Below are 11,011 nucleotides of genomic sequence, written 5' to 3'. Positions count from 1 at the left end.
TTGGCTCTAGGATGTCTAGTTCTAGTCTTAGTCCCTTGGAGCTTGCTCCTGGGGACTTGCTCCTTGGAGTTTCACTGGTTCATCGTCCTTTCATTTGATACCTAAGATTTCCTTATGCCGAGCTAAAATGGTCGGTATCTCTCTATGAGGTGTTACCTCTGCATGGCTATCTGAGACTACATGATGTCTAGTTTAGGGGTGTGCTGAGTACTTCATAAGCCCATATAGTTCCCCTATGGGGGTGCGAGCCCACCCGTTTCCATGCAGTTAATGGGTCGTACGACGTTGGGACACATTTCCCATGCGAAATGACTAGGAGTAGTAAGAACTGATTAGGAACCCCTAGTCCTCCCACGATGCTATAGATACCGTTCACACAACTAGCAGTCTAAGAACACTCCTAAGGTACCTTGTCACCGTGGTAATCTGTTAGGTTCCTAGGAGAAGGTTAGATCTAGCTAGAGTGACTTGTCACTCTTGACCGCAAATCCCTAGGCTTATCCCAGTAATGTGTCATAGAAAATAATAGAGTGTGCATGCAACCGTTATCTAACATCATAATATGTAATTCATGCAAATTAGACACGCAGGCTCAATGGGGCGATGACCTCCATCAAGCACCTGGAATGCGAAGTTCACGCTCAATGGGGCGAAGTCATCCATCAAGCACCCGGAATGCGGAGTATACAATTCCAACATGAATTAAACATATGCATACATACAACGAAAATTAAAAGCATGATCACACACTCAGTTAATTCACCCAATAATTCATGTTCATTGTTATCAATATGCCTAATTTCAATCATAGAAGGCTACCACCTAAGACAATTAACTAGCATGCATGTAATCCAAGCGAATCCTACAAGTATTTCTTCTTAAACACCGGGTGGTGATTTACTTGGTTGACGCGTGCCCTTTCGCTAGCGTTTCTATGCCCGTGAGGTGTCAAAAAATATTGATTTTCTTCGATTAGGTCCCTATTCACATAAAAATATTATTAAAACTGGGATCGGGACAAACATCGGGCAAGCAGAAGGCAAACGGGCGAAAACGAGCCTCTCACGCATCGCCCACACGCCCTCATGCGTGGGGAAGGGCGTAAGTCACAGGGCACACGTGTGATTGCCACGCGTGGACTGCTTCTGTGCAGTCGCAGGTCAGGCAGTCCTGTCCGGTTCAGGCCGGTCAGCGGTTCAGTTCGGGTCTATTAGCAGTTCGGTTTGGGTTTGCAGGTAACACGTGTCACCGTTGCACTGGAGCTGCGTTGCTCCAACCGACAATCGACGCATGTCCACCGCTTGCCAAGTCATGCTCCGCCGCCTGCTGGACGGAAAGTGGCTGTCGAAAAATTCTCTCCTTTTTTTTTCTTTTCTCTCTCTCTCATGCAATCTGTAACATAGAGCCATTTTTCGATCCGTCGTTTTCGATTTCTATATCTTTTGATTTGGAATTCGGATAGATATGATTTCTTCGACAAAGTTCTAGATTGATATGGTTTACGATCCTGGTATTTTTTCGTAATTTTTGCTTAATTACTAGACGAGTTACGAGCATTGGAAGTTTGCTTACCTTTCTCGAATTTTCGCCTTCGGATCGAGATTTCAACAAAACTTCTTCATAGATCGTGTGGAGAGTTTTTCCTAGTTTAATATGTCAACATTTTAGAACTCAATTTACATAGGAAAAGCTCAGATCCGCAAAAGTTCGTTCAAGAACCTTACCTCAAGAAACGCCCTTGGATCTTGATAGAGCGTCGGCCTCGCGAGCCTATCAGTCCTTATACCGGTCTCGTCCGAAGGTGGATTCTGGGGGCGGTCCGACGAAACTTAGACTCTTTTTTGTTTCCTCTCAATTTTCTCTCTAACTCCTTACGTTTGAGTGGGTTTTACTTGAACCCTTATTATTATGGTTGGAGGGCCTCGGTTGACTTGGCCAACTTTTTTTTTTGGAGCGTCACACAGTTCCTCTTACTTTTCTTTTAGATGTGGCTTGAGGGAGCGGACAAGGTGGAGGCTCACACAAGCTAGGGGCTATGGAGTTTTGGGCTACATCCGTGTCATGTACCCATTGATATATTTTCCTTATGAACCCTTTGTCTATTTATTTATTTTTATTTTTTTGTATTTCTGAATTTTATGAACTATCTGTCTCATGTTCTCTTGGGTGTGCGTCGTGCGGTGTGATGTATTTTCAAATGATGTCGTATTGAATCTAAACTTTCTTATGTGCATGCACGTTCAAAAGTTTTTAAATTTTACACATTTTTGCTTATTTTCACATCAGTGAGTAACGATTCATGGCTCGAGTCCCTAAAAAATCAGGTCGTTACATAGTTCCACTTGATGTAGTTGTTACTCAAACAAATTTTTTAATCTAAATTACAAATATTGATTAGATTTTTTAAACTAATTATTTATATAACACTTACGGGTAAAAACACCTCAAGAGAAATATTTAAGGAAGCTTTCCCTTAATCTAAGAAACAACTTCTACGAAAAAAAATTGAAAGCTAACGGGCCTTGTATCTATCAAAGAAGAAAATTTGGGTAAGATTATAACCATTTTCTATAAAATGCAAAATTCTCTCCCTAGGCTCAATGTTCTTTGGTGAAACTGCGAAGAAAGGAACAATTTTGATGAAGAACAAGAAGATTAAAAAGTTTTATAACATGCTATGTCGACGATTGTTGGGAATGAGTCTCATGTTGGCTAATATAGGGAATGATAATGAGTTTATAAGTAAGGAATACATCTTCATTGGTACGAGGCTTTTTGGTGAAGCCCAAAGCAAAGCCATGAGAGCTTATGCTCAAAGTGGACAATATCATACCATTGTGAAGGTTCGTGATTCCTAACATGGTATCAGAGCTAGGTTGGTGTAAGTTGTCTGATCTTCTAGAATTCTTAGTATGCTCTGTGGTTGTAGCTCTGTTTGATCTTCCACATCAGAAACGATTTCTTGATATCATTAGTGAGTGAGTTTCTTTGTGTCGTGAGTAGTCCGTGACTCTGCAAGCATTGTGTCGAAAAGGCTTGTTTGGTATTATTGAGGTATCGCCAACATGATGGGTGATTTTCAAATCATTTTATTATTAGTGTGTGAGTTTCTTTGTGTCGTGAGTAGTTCGTGACTCTGCAAGCATTGTGTCGAAAATGCTTGTTTGGTATTATTGAGGTATCGCCAACATGATTGGTGATTTTCAAATCGTTTTATTATTAGTGAGTGAGTTTCTTTGTGCCGTGAGTAGTCCGTGACTCTACAAGCATTGTGTCGAAAAGGCTTGTTTGGTATTATTGGGGTATTGCCAACACGATGGGTGATTTTCAAATCGTTTCGTTGTAGGAATCAAGAAACTCAACAATAATTACAGCACGTGGGCAACATGCATGATGTCATATTTACAAGGACATGATCTTTGGGAGATCGTTGACGAGAGTGAAACTACGCCACCAGAGGAGGATCCTAACGGCGTCTTGCGCAAATGGAGAATCAAAACAGGCAAAGCAATGTTGTCTTGAAAACCACAATCGAAGAAGAGATGTTAGAGCATATTTGGGATGACAAGACACCAAAAGAAGCATAAGACATGTTCGTGATGTTGTTCTCAAAGAAGAACGATACGAAGCTACAATTTCTAGAGGATGAGCTATTATCAATTTCACAATGTGACATGACGATTACTCATTACTTCCACAAAGTCAAGTCAATTTGCCGAGAGATTACTGAACTAGACCCGAAGTCTGCAATTGGAGAAGATCGAATGAAGATAATCATTATCCACAGATTGCAACCAGAATATAGAAGCTTCATTATTGTTGTACAAGGATGACCCACTCAACCATCACTTGTAGAGTTTGAAAATTTTTCATGGCTAAACAAATGGAAGGCGTCACATTGAAGGGTGAAGAAGAAGCACTCTACACAAGTGAAAGTCGGATCAATAATAAGTCGTCTACCAAACGTGGATACAAGAACGGTAACAAAAGAAGAAACCATCAAGGAACTGCACAACCTGAGAGAGCTCATAAGAACGACAACAAGAGTTCTCAAGGAAAGAGATTTGAACAATTGTGGGAAGAAGGGTCACATGTCTAGGGATTGTTAGTCCAAAAAAAAAGTATGTTGAAATCAACGTGGCATCCTCTAACATGGAGATGGAGGAGGAATGAGACGCAGAGGAAATATGTGCCATAGAAGAAGATGAGTTAGCGCTCATGACGATGATGAGAGAACATATCATTATGATGATGACTGTATCATTGATTCAAGATGGTCAAACCACATGATTGACAATCAGAGTGATGCAATGGAAGCGGGATGACCCTCAGAGAAGGAAGTATTATCAGGCTTGGACAACACTGAAGAAATTCTTCCACCGAAGATGGGGGAGAAAATTGTACACATTTGCTTAAGTGATGATGTGTCTGAATATCCAAGTGACACTAATGTTGGTGAGCAAGAAGTGACTCAATCAAGCGAAACTGGTGAAAAGGAAATGACACCTCAATGACTTAGACAGTCAGAATGAATCATAAAACCAAATCCAAAGTATACCAGTACAACTATTATAAAAGACGATGTTAAAGAGCCAGAGACATATGAAGAAGCAGCACACAATACGGCTTGATAGCAAACAATGGAGGAAGAAATTATAGCCTTGGAGCAAAATCAAATTTCGAAACTAGTGCCAAAACTAGGAGCTGTCAAACTTATCTCTTGCAAGTGGATCTACAAAATAAAGCGACGACTGAATGGATCAATCGAGAGATACAAAGCTCGACTCGTAGCTCAAGGGTTTTCTTAACAATACGGAACAGACTATGAATAAACATTTAGTCTTATGGCAAAGATCACTACCATACAAGTCCTACTAGCACTCGCGACAAGTAAAGATTGGAAACTGTGGCAAATGGATGTGAAGGATGCTTTTTTGCACGGAGAATTAGACAGGGAGATTATATGAACCAACCAAAGGGATTTGAGAGTGCAGTTAATCCTAATCACGTATGCAAGCATAGAAAAACTCTTTTTGGACTGAAACAAGCACCAAGAGCTTGGTATGGTAAGATTGCTGAATTTCTTACCCAAGTGGTTATTCAGTTGCGCATGCAGACTCAAGCCTGTTTATTAAAGAAAGAGAAGGAAAATTGACAATTGTGTTGGTCTATGTGGACGATTTGAGTATCATCGGGGACGAAGAAAGAGAAAATTTATCAGTATGCTTTAAGATGAAAGAGCTAGGAAAGGTTAGACACTTCTTGGGCTTAGAAGTCAATTGCACCGATGAAGGATTGTTTCTCTGCCAACAAAAGTATACAAGAGATATGCTTCAGACGTTCAATATGTTAGAGTGCAAGCAGCTTTCAACACTGATGGAGACGAATGCCAAGATTTGTGCACATGAAGGCAAAGAGTTGAACGATGAAATGGACATATCGACAACTAGTAGATAGTCTTATCTACCTAACTTTAACTTAGCCTAATTTTTCTTATGCAGTTGGAATCATGAGTCAGTACATGCAAAGTCCAAAAAAGCGTCATTTGGATGTGACTCGATGGACCTTGAGATATGTCAAATGTACAATCGAATATAGTTTTCTGTACAAAAGAAGCAAAGACTGCAAGCTAGTTGGATACTGTGATGCTGACTATGCAGGAGACCATGATACTCGGAAATCATCCACTAGGTATGTGTTCAAGCTCGATTCGAGAACAATTTATTGGTATATCCAAAGACAACCAACTGTATCATTGTCAACTAGAGAAGTAGAGTACATAGCAGCGGTTGGAGCAGCTCAAGAAAGTACATGGCTGAAACTCTTGATGAAAGATTGGCACCAGAAAATTGACACCAGAAATTGACTTTCCAATACCACTTCATTGCGACAACTAATCTGCGATTCGCCTAGCAGAAAATTTGATGTTTCATACTAGAACAAAGCATGTAGAGGCGCACTACCATTTCATTAGAGAGAAAATCCTGAAGTAAGAAATCGAGATGCAGTAGATCAAGATAGAAGACCATGTGGCATACTGGTTTACAAAAAGGTAACATGAGAGCTTTCGTTGTCAGCTCAACATGGTGCGTCGAATGAGGACTAGTGTTAAAATATCATCACTAGCCTAATAGGGTCAAGCCCAATAATTGTATGAACCATTATATATTTATTTTAAGTGAATGATTTAGATATTTTAGGAATAAACATTATTTTAGGAAAATGATTTAGGTATTTTAGGAACAAATATACCTAGATATTTTAGGAAAAAGATTTAGATATTTTAAGAAAAAAGTTTAGAAATTTTAGGAATAAATGGTCTGACCTCTACTATAAATACCCCTCCACGCTGGGTAGGTTATCATCCCAAGAAGGATAAAGTAGTAGTATTTTATAAGGTGTTTTGTATTCTCTTCTCGAACAAATAAGTTGTGAGCCTCGAAGGTATAGTAAAAAATGACTCAAATGTCAAAAAAATGGTGTACTTTGTTCAATGACTCTAGAGAAGGAGTCGAGACTCGATTAAGAGGGAGACTGCTCGAGGGCTCCATAGGCCTTAGGGAAGACTCTATAGTGTACTTTGTTCGAGGGGAAGATTGTTGAGGATTGTTGAGAATAAGTCTCATATTGGCTAATTTAGAGAATGATCATGAGTTTATAAGTAAGGAATACATCTCCATTAGTATGAGGACTTTTTGGGAAAGCCCAAAGCAAAGCCACGAGAGCTTATGCTCAAAGTGAACAATATCAGTTCGTGATTCCTAACATGCTATCCAGGTCATGTGCCCCTAATTGGAGGTAAAAAAGTTTTGCTGGAAGTTTAAGAAAGAAATAGTGAGTACTTTGTGTGATTTGTGTTGGATGATGAAAGTCCCACCTCGGCTAATTTAGGGAATGATCATGGGTTTATAAGTGATGAATATTAACTCCATTGGTGTGAGGCCTTTTGGGGAAGCCCAAAACAAAGCCATGAGAGCTTATGCTCAAAGTGGACAATATCATACCATTGTGGAGAGTCGTGTTCGTCTAACAGTTTGAACTTAAAGTGTAACGACATAAAAAGGAAGAAGGTCGGCGCAACGGTTAGTGAGGCTATAGGCTTGATTTAATGCTCAACAAAGGACAAGTTACATAGTGTGGGAAAAGACCTACAACTCCAAGTACACAAGCGGTAAGCTTGATCATGCCATCGGTGAAAACATGAGTTTTATGAATAATTTGTGACGTTGAAACTCAATATTGTAGGTGCATACAAGTGCTTCCAGCCAAGGTGTGGAAAATAGGTAGACAGAGGATCACAGTGGTTGACAAGGTAGACAGAGGATCACAGTGGTTGGATGTCAAGCAGAGGACTGTTGAAAAGAGGGGTAGGAAAAATGGGGAGAGAAAGAGAATTTCAGTCAAAATCGAGGGAGTTGGGAGAGGAAGAAGAGATCCACGAGTCAGACAGGGAGTTGGGAGAGGAAGAAGAGATCCACGAGTCCGACTGTTCACAAACCTAGTCTCAGCCCAATAAGTGCGACCCAATACAAGAACTAGCTCACCCCATGGAAGTCATTAAGTGCGGCCCAACACATGACCTACGTACTCGATATGAGCTTCGTCCCTCCCATGAGATGCGCGTGTTGAGTCGGTAAGTAGACAATGACTTGCACACAACTTCCTCCAGCGATAAGGCAACCCTAATCCTTAGCCCAACGATCCAAACTTTTGTTGAAGCACAAATCCTTGAATCAAAGAAATTAACACCTCCAAGCTTTTGGGAGAAGTCAATTCGACAAATCCCACCCTTTTGCCCATTGTGAAATTAAAAATAATAAATAAAGTTTTCTAACAAATTATCAATATTGGGTAACTTATCTTGTTGACACTATTGATAAGGCCCACTTTGTAATTGTTACAATTGATTTGATCCAAATAATTCATGTGGAGATATGTGAGTGGAGGTATCCTATGCAATGAGTTTATATAAGAATAGACCAAGAAATATTTTATAGCTCCTTATAAATTTGTTAATTGAGAAGATTAATATTTCACATGATGATCAGATACGACTCGATCTTAATCCTGAGTGAGTTATGAACTCCTGCCTGTGAGGGATTGTTCTTTAATTTGCATGAGTGAGAATGTCTGTTGTAGTCGATTCAATGTACCAACCATTTTGGGTACTTAACAAATAGGGAGTTGATAACATAATAGCATGAGATGAAATTCACTCCTTTCCATATAAGAAAAGTAAATGAGTTGTTCTCTTAATTATTGATTTTGAGACTTGAACAATGGGGCTCCACCCTCTCATTGGCTTGAGAGGGACGTTAATTTATGATTGGATCATAAACAAATTGTTCATTAGAGATTCAATAGTACTTGAAATGAAGGATGTAATTACAGAGGTAAAACGACTTTTAATCCAGCTGTAATTATGAAAACTCGTGAAAGATTGACTTGTTTATAATGATTATATCAATAAACATAACTTGTCATACAGTACATAAGAGTGAAACTCTAGGTCTATTAGTGGAGTTACCTATAGTTAATAAATGGAAATTGATTAATTAAAACTTTACATGCTAGGTACTCTTTAGATTTTACATACCCTTAATATCATACATGAGTCTTAGATAAATTTATGTAGTATTTTGAGCCTCATAGAGTCTTGAAGACATCTTCAAACTCTGGGGTATTTTGATCATTTACCACCTCAAACTTTGGTTAAATTCTCAAAATATTCAAATGGTCTTGTAACTTTGTATAATTCTTTTAAACGATGACATAAGACTGCTCGTCAAATTTCATGTCATTTAGAGGTCACTTTAATCTCTAGCTCAAAATATTCAAGTCCCAACACTAACACCAAGTATCCCCTTCATCATTACTTTTGATTCTCTTTTTTTCTCCAACTCAACGTGCTTTTCTAACTCTTATACAGCCGAGACAGAACTTAAAACAAATGATGAGGCAATTGGCGACCCATTATGGCAGTGGGCTATAGAATGTTGAAATTGCAGCTTAGGAACATAATCATACTTGGTCTCTCGTTCCTCTACCACGTGGCCATAAAGCTATTGATTGTCGTTGGGTGTACAAGATTAATTACAACTCTGATAGTTCTTTTGAACATTATAAAGCTCGGCTGGTAGCAAAGAGATACACTCACGGTTAAGGTATTGATTACAAAGAGACATTTTCTCCTACAACGTAACTTACTCCACTTCGTTGCTTACTCACTATTGTTGCTGCTCGAAAATGGTTCACTCATCAGTTGGATATTTAAAATGTCTTTCTCCATGATAATCTAGACGAGGGAGTCTACATATTTTCACCACCAGGTCTTCGCCAACAAGGGGAGAATACAGTATATCAGCTATATAAATCTCTTTATGGGTTAAAATAAGCTTAAAGCAATTGGTTCTCCATATTCTCTACCACTATACAAAATACAAGCTACACTAGTCTCAAGTAGATTACTCTTTATTTATTAAGAGTATACTTCTTTCACTGCCGTTCTTATCTATATTGATGATATTCTGTTGACAGGCAATGACCTCAAAGAAATTCAACATCTCAAGACTAGTTTACTCGAGAAATTCCTTATCAAAGATTTAGAGAATTTGAAATATTTCCTAAACATTGAATTTTCTGAATCTAGTAAAGGAATTTTTATGTCTAAAAGGAAGTATGCTCTAGACATTCTTTAAGACACAGGTCTTACAGGAGCACGTCTAGAAAAAGTTTCTATGGAGTAAAATAAAACTTTCTTTAATAGAAGGAGAGAAGTTGAATGATCTAAGTAAATACATACGGTTGATTGACAGACTAATATATTTAACTGTTACTAGGCTTGATATAGTGTATTTAGTTCATATGCTTAGTCAATTTATGCATGAACCAAGAAAACCACATTGGGAGACAACTATTCGAGTTCTGAGATACACTAAGGGTACTCCTAGTCAAGGACTTCTACTATCATCTTAAAACAACTTGAGATTACAAGCATATTGTGATTTTGACTGGGTGGTTGTCGAACTTCCAGACGGTCTATTTTTGGGTTCGCCATTTTCTTGGGAAATTCAATTACTTTTTGGAAGTCTAAAAAGCAAACCAATGTGTCCAGATCATCAGTAAAAGTCGAGTATCGAGCTATGGCAAATACTTGTTTAGAGTTAACTTGGCTGAGATATATTCTTTAAGACTTAAAAGTTCTGCTGTCGGAACCAGTATTGTTGTCTTGTGATAATCAAGCAACATTACATATAGCAACCAATCCAGTTTTTCATAAATGTACGAAACACATTGAAATCAATTATCATATAGTTCGAGAAAAGTTACAAGCTGGAATCATCAAGCCGTGTTATGTTTCGACTAAAATGCAACTGGAAGATGTTTTCACTAAAACTTTATGAAGAAGACGAACGATAATTCATTCTTTTCATCAGAAATCGATACTGGCAAAGATGAAGGAAAAACCGAACTGAACGCAGAACGACGAGCGAGATACCAAACGTGTGTCGTGACCAGTGACTTTGCATATGTACATAGTAAGCCATTACCAACTACCTTGACATTGTTGTATCCATTCCGCCGTCGTTGCGCCATCGACAACCAGAAAATAAAAACTTAACGGATCTTTGCTGAAGGTACATCAGAGACGTACAACACCATGGCTGCATGAGACGAGGCAAGCATGACTTATAGTGAATGGATGATAAACGAGAAACGCAACAGAAATGACATCGGCGAATTTTGAGGAGAGAGAATCCTCAAAAAATCACGAAGAAGTCAGGTTGGTCTCAAACCTGAGTACCAAAACAACAGTCTAACCTGAAATTCATTCCAACCCAGCAACAATTTCCAGCCTAGTAACTGATTCTAGCAGTAAATTACTCGGTCTAATTGCAAGTCACGGCCCAACTGACGCTTAGTCCAATAGTCACGGCTCTCCACGCAGACAGTAAACAACCCTTGAACCCGAGAGAGGAACTCGGGGCCCATGCGAACCCATATCGCGACC

The sequence above is a fragment of the Cucurbita pepo genome, chromosome 18, assembly GCF_057944985.1.
Source record: "Cucurbita pepo subsp. pepo isolate OVF chromosome 18, ASM5794498v1, whole genome shotgun sequence".
Lineage (NCBI taxonomy): Eukaryota > Viridiplantae > Streptophyta > Magnoliopsida > Cucurbitales > Cucurbitaceae > Cucurbita > Cucurbita pepo.
The sequence above is the reverse complement of the archived record's forward strand: the minus strand, read 5'-3'. Positions refer to the sequence as shown.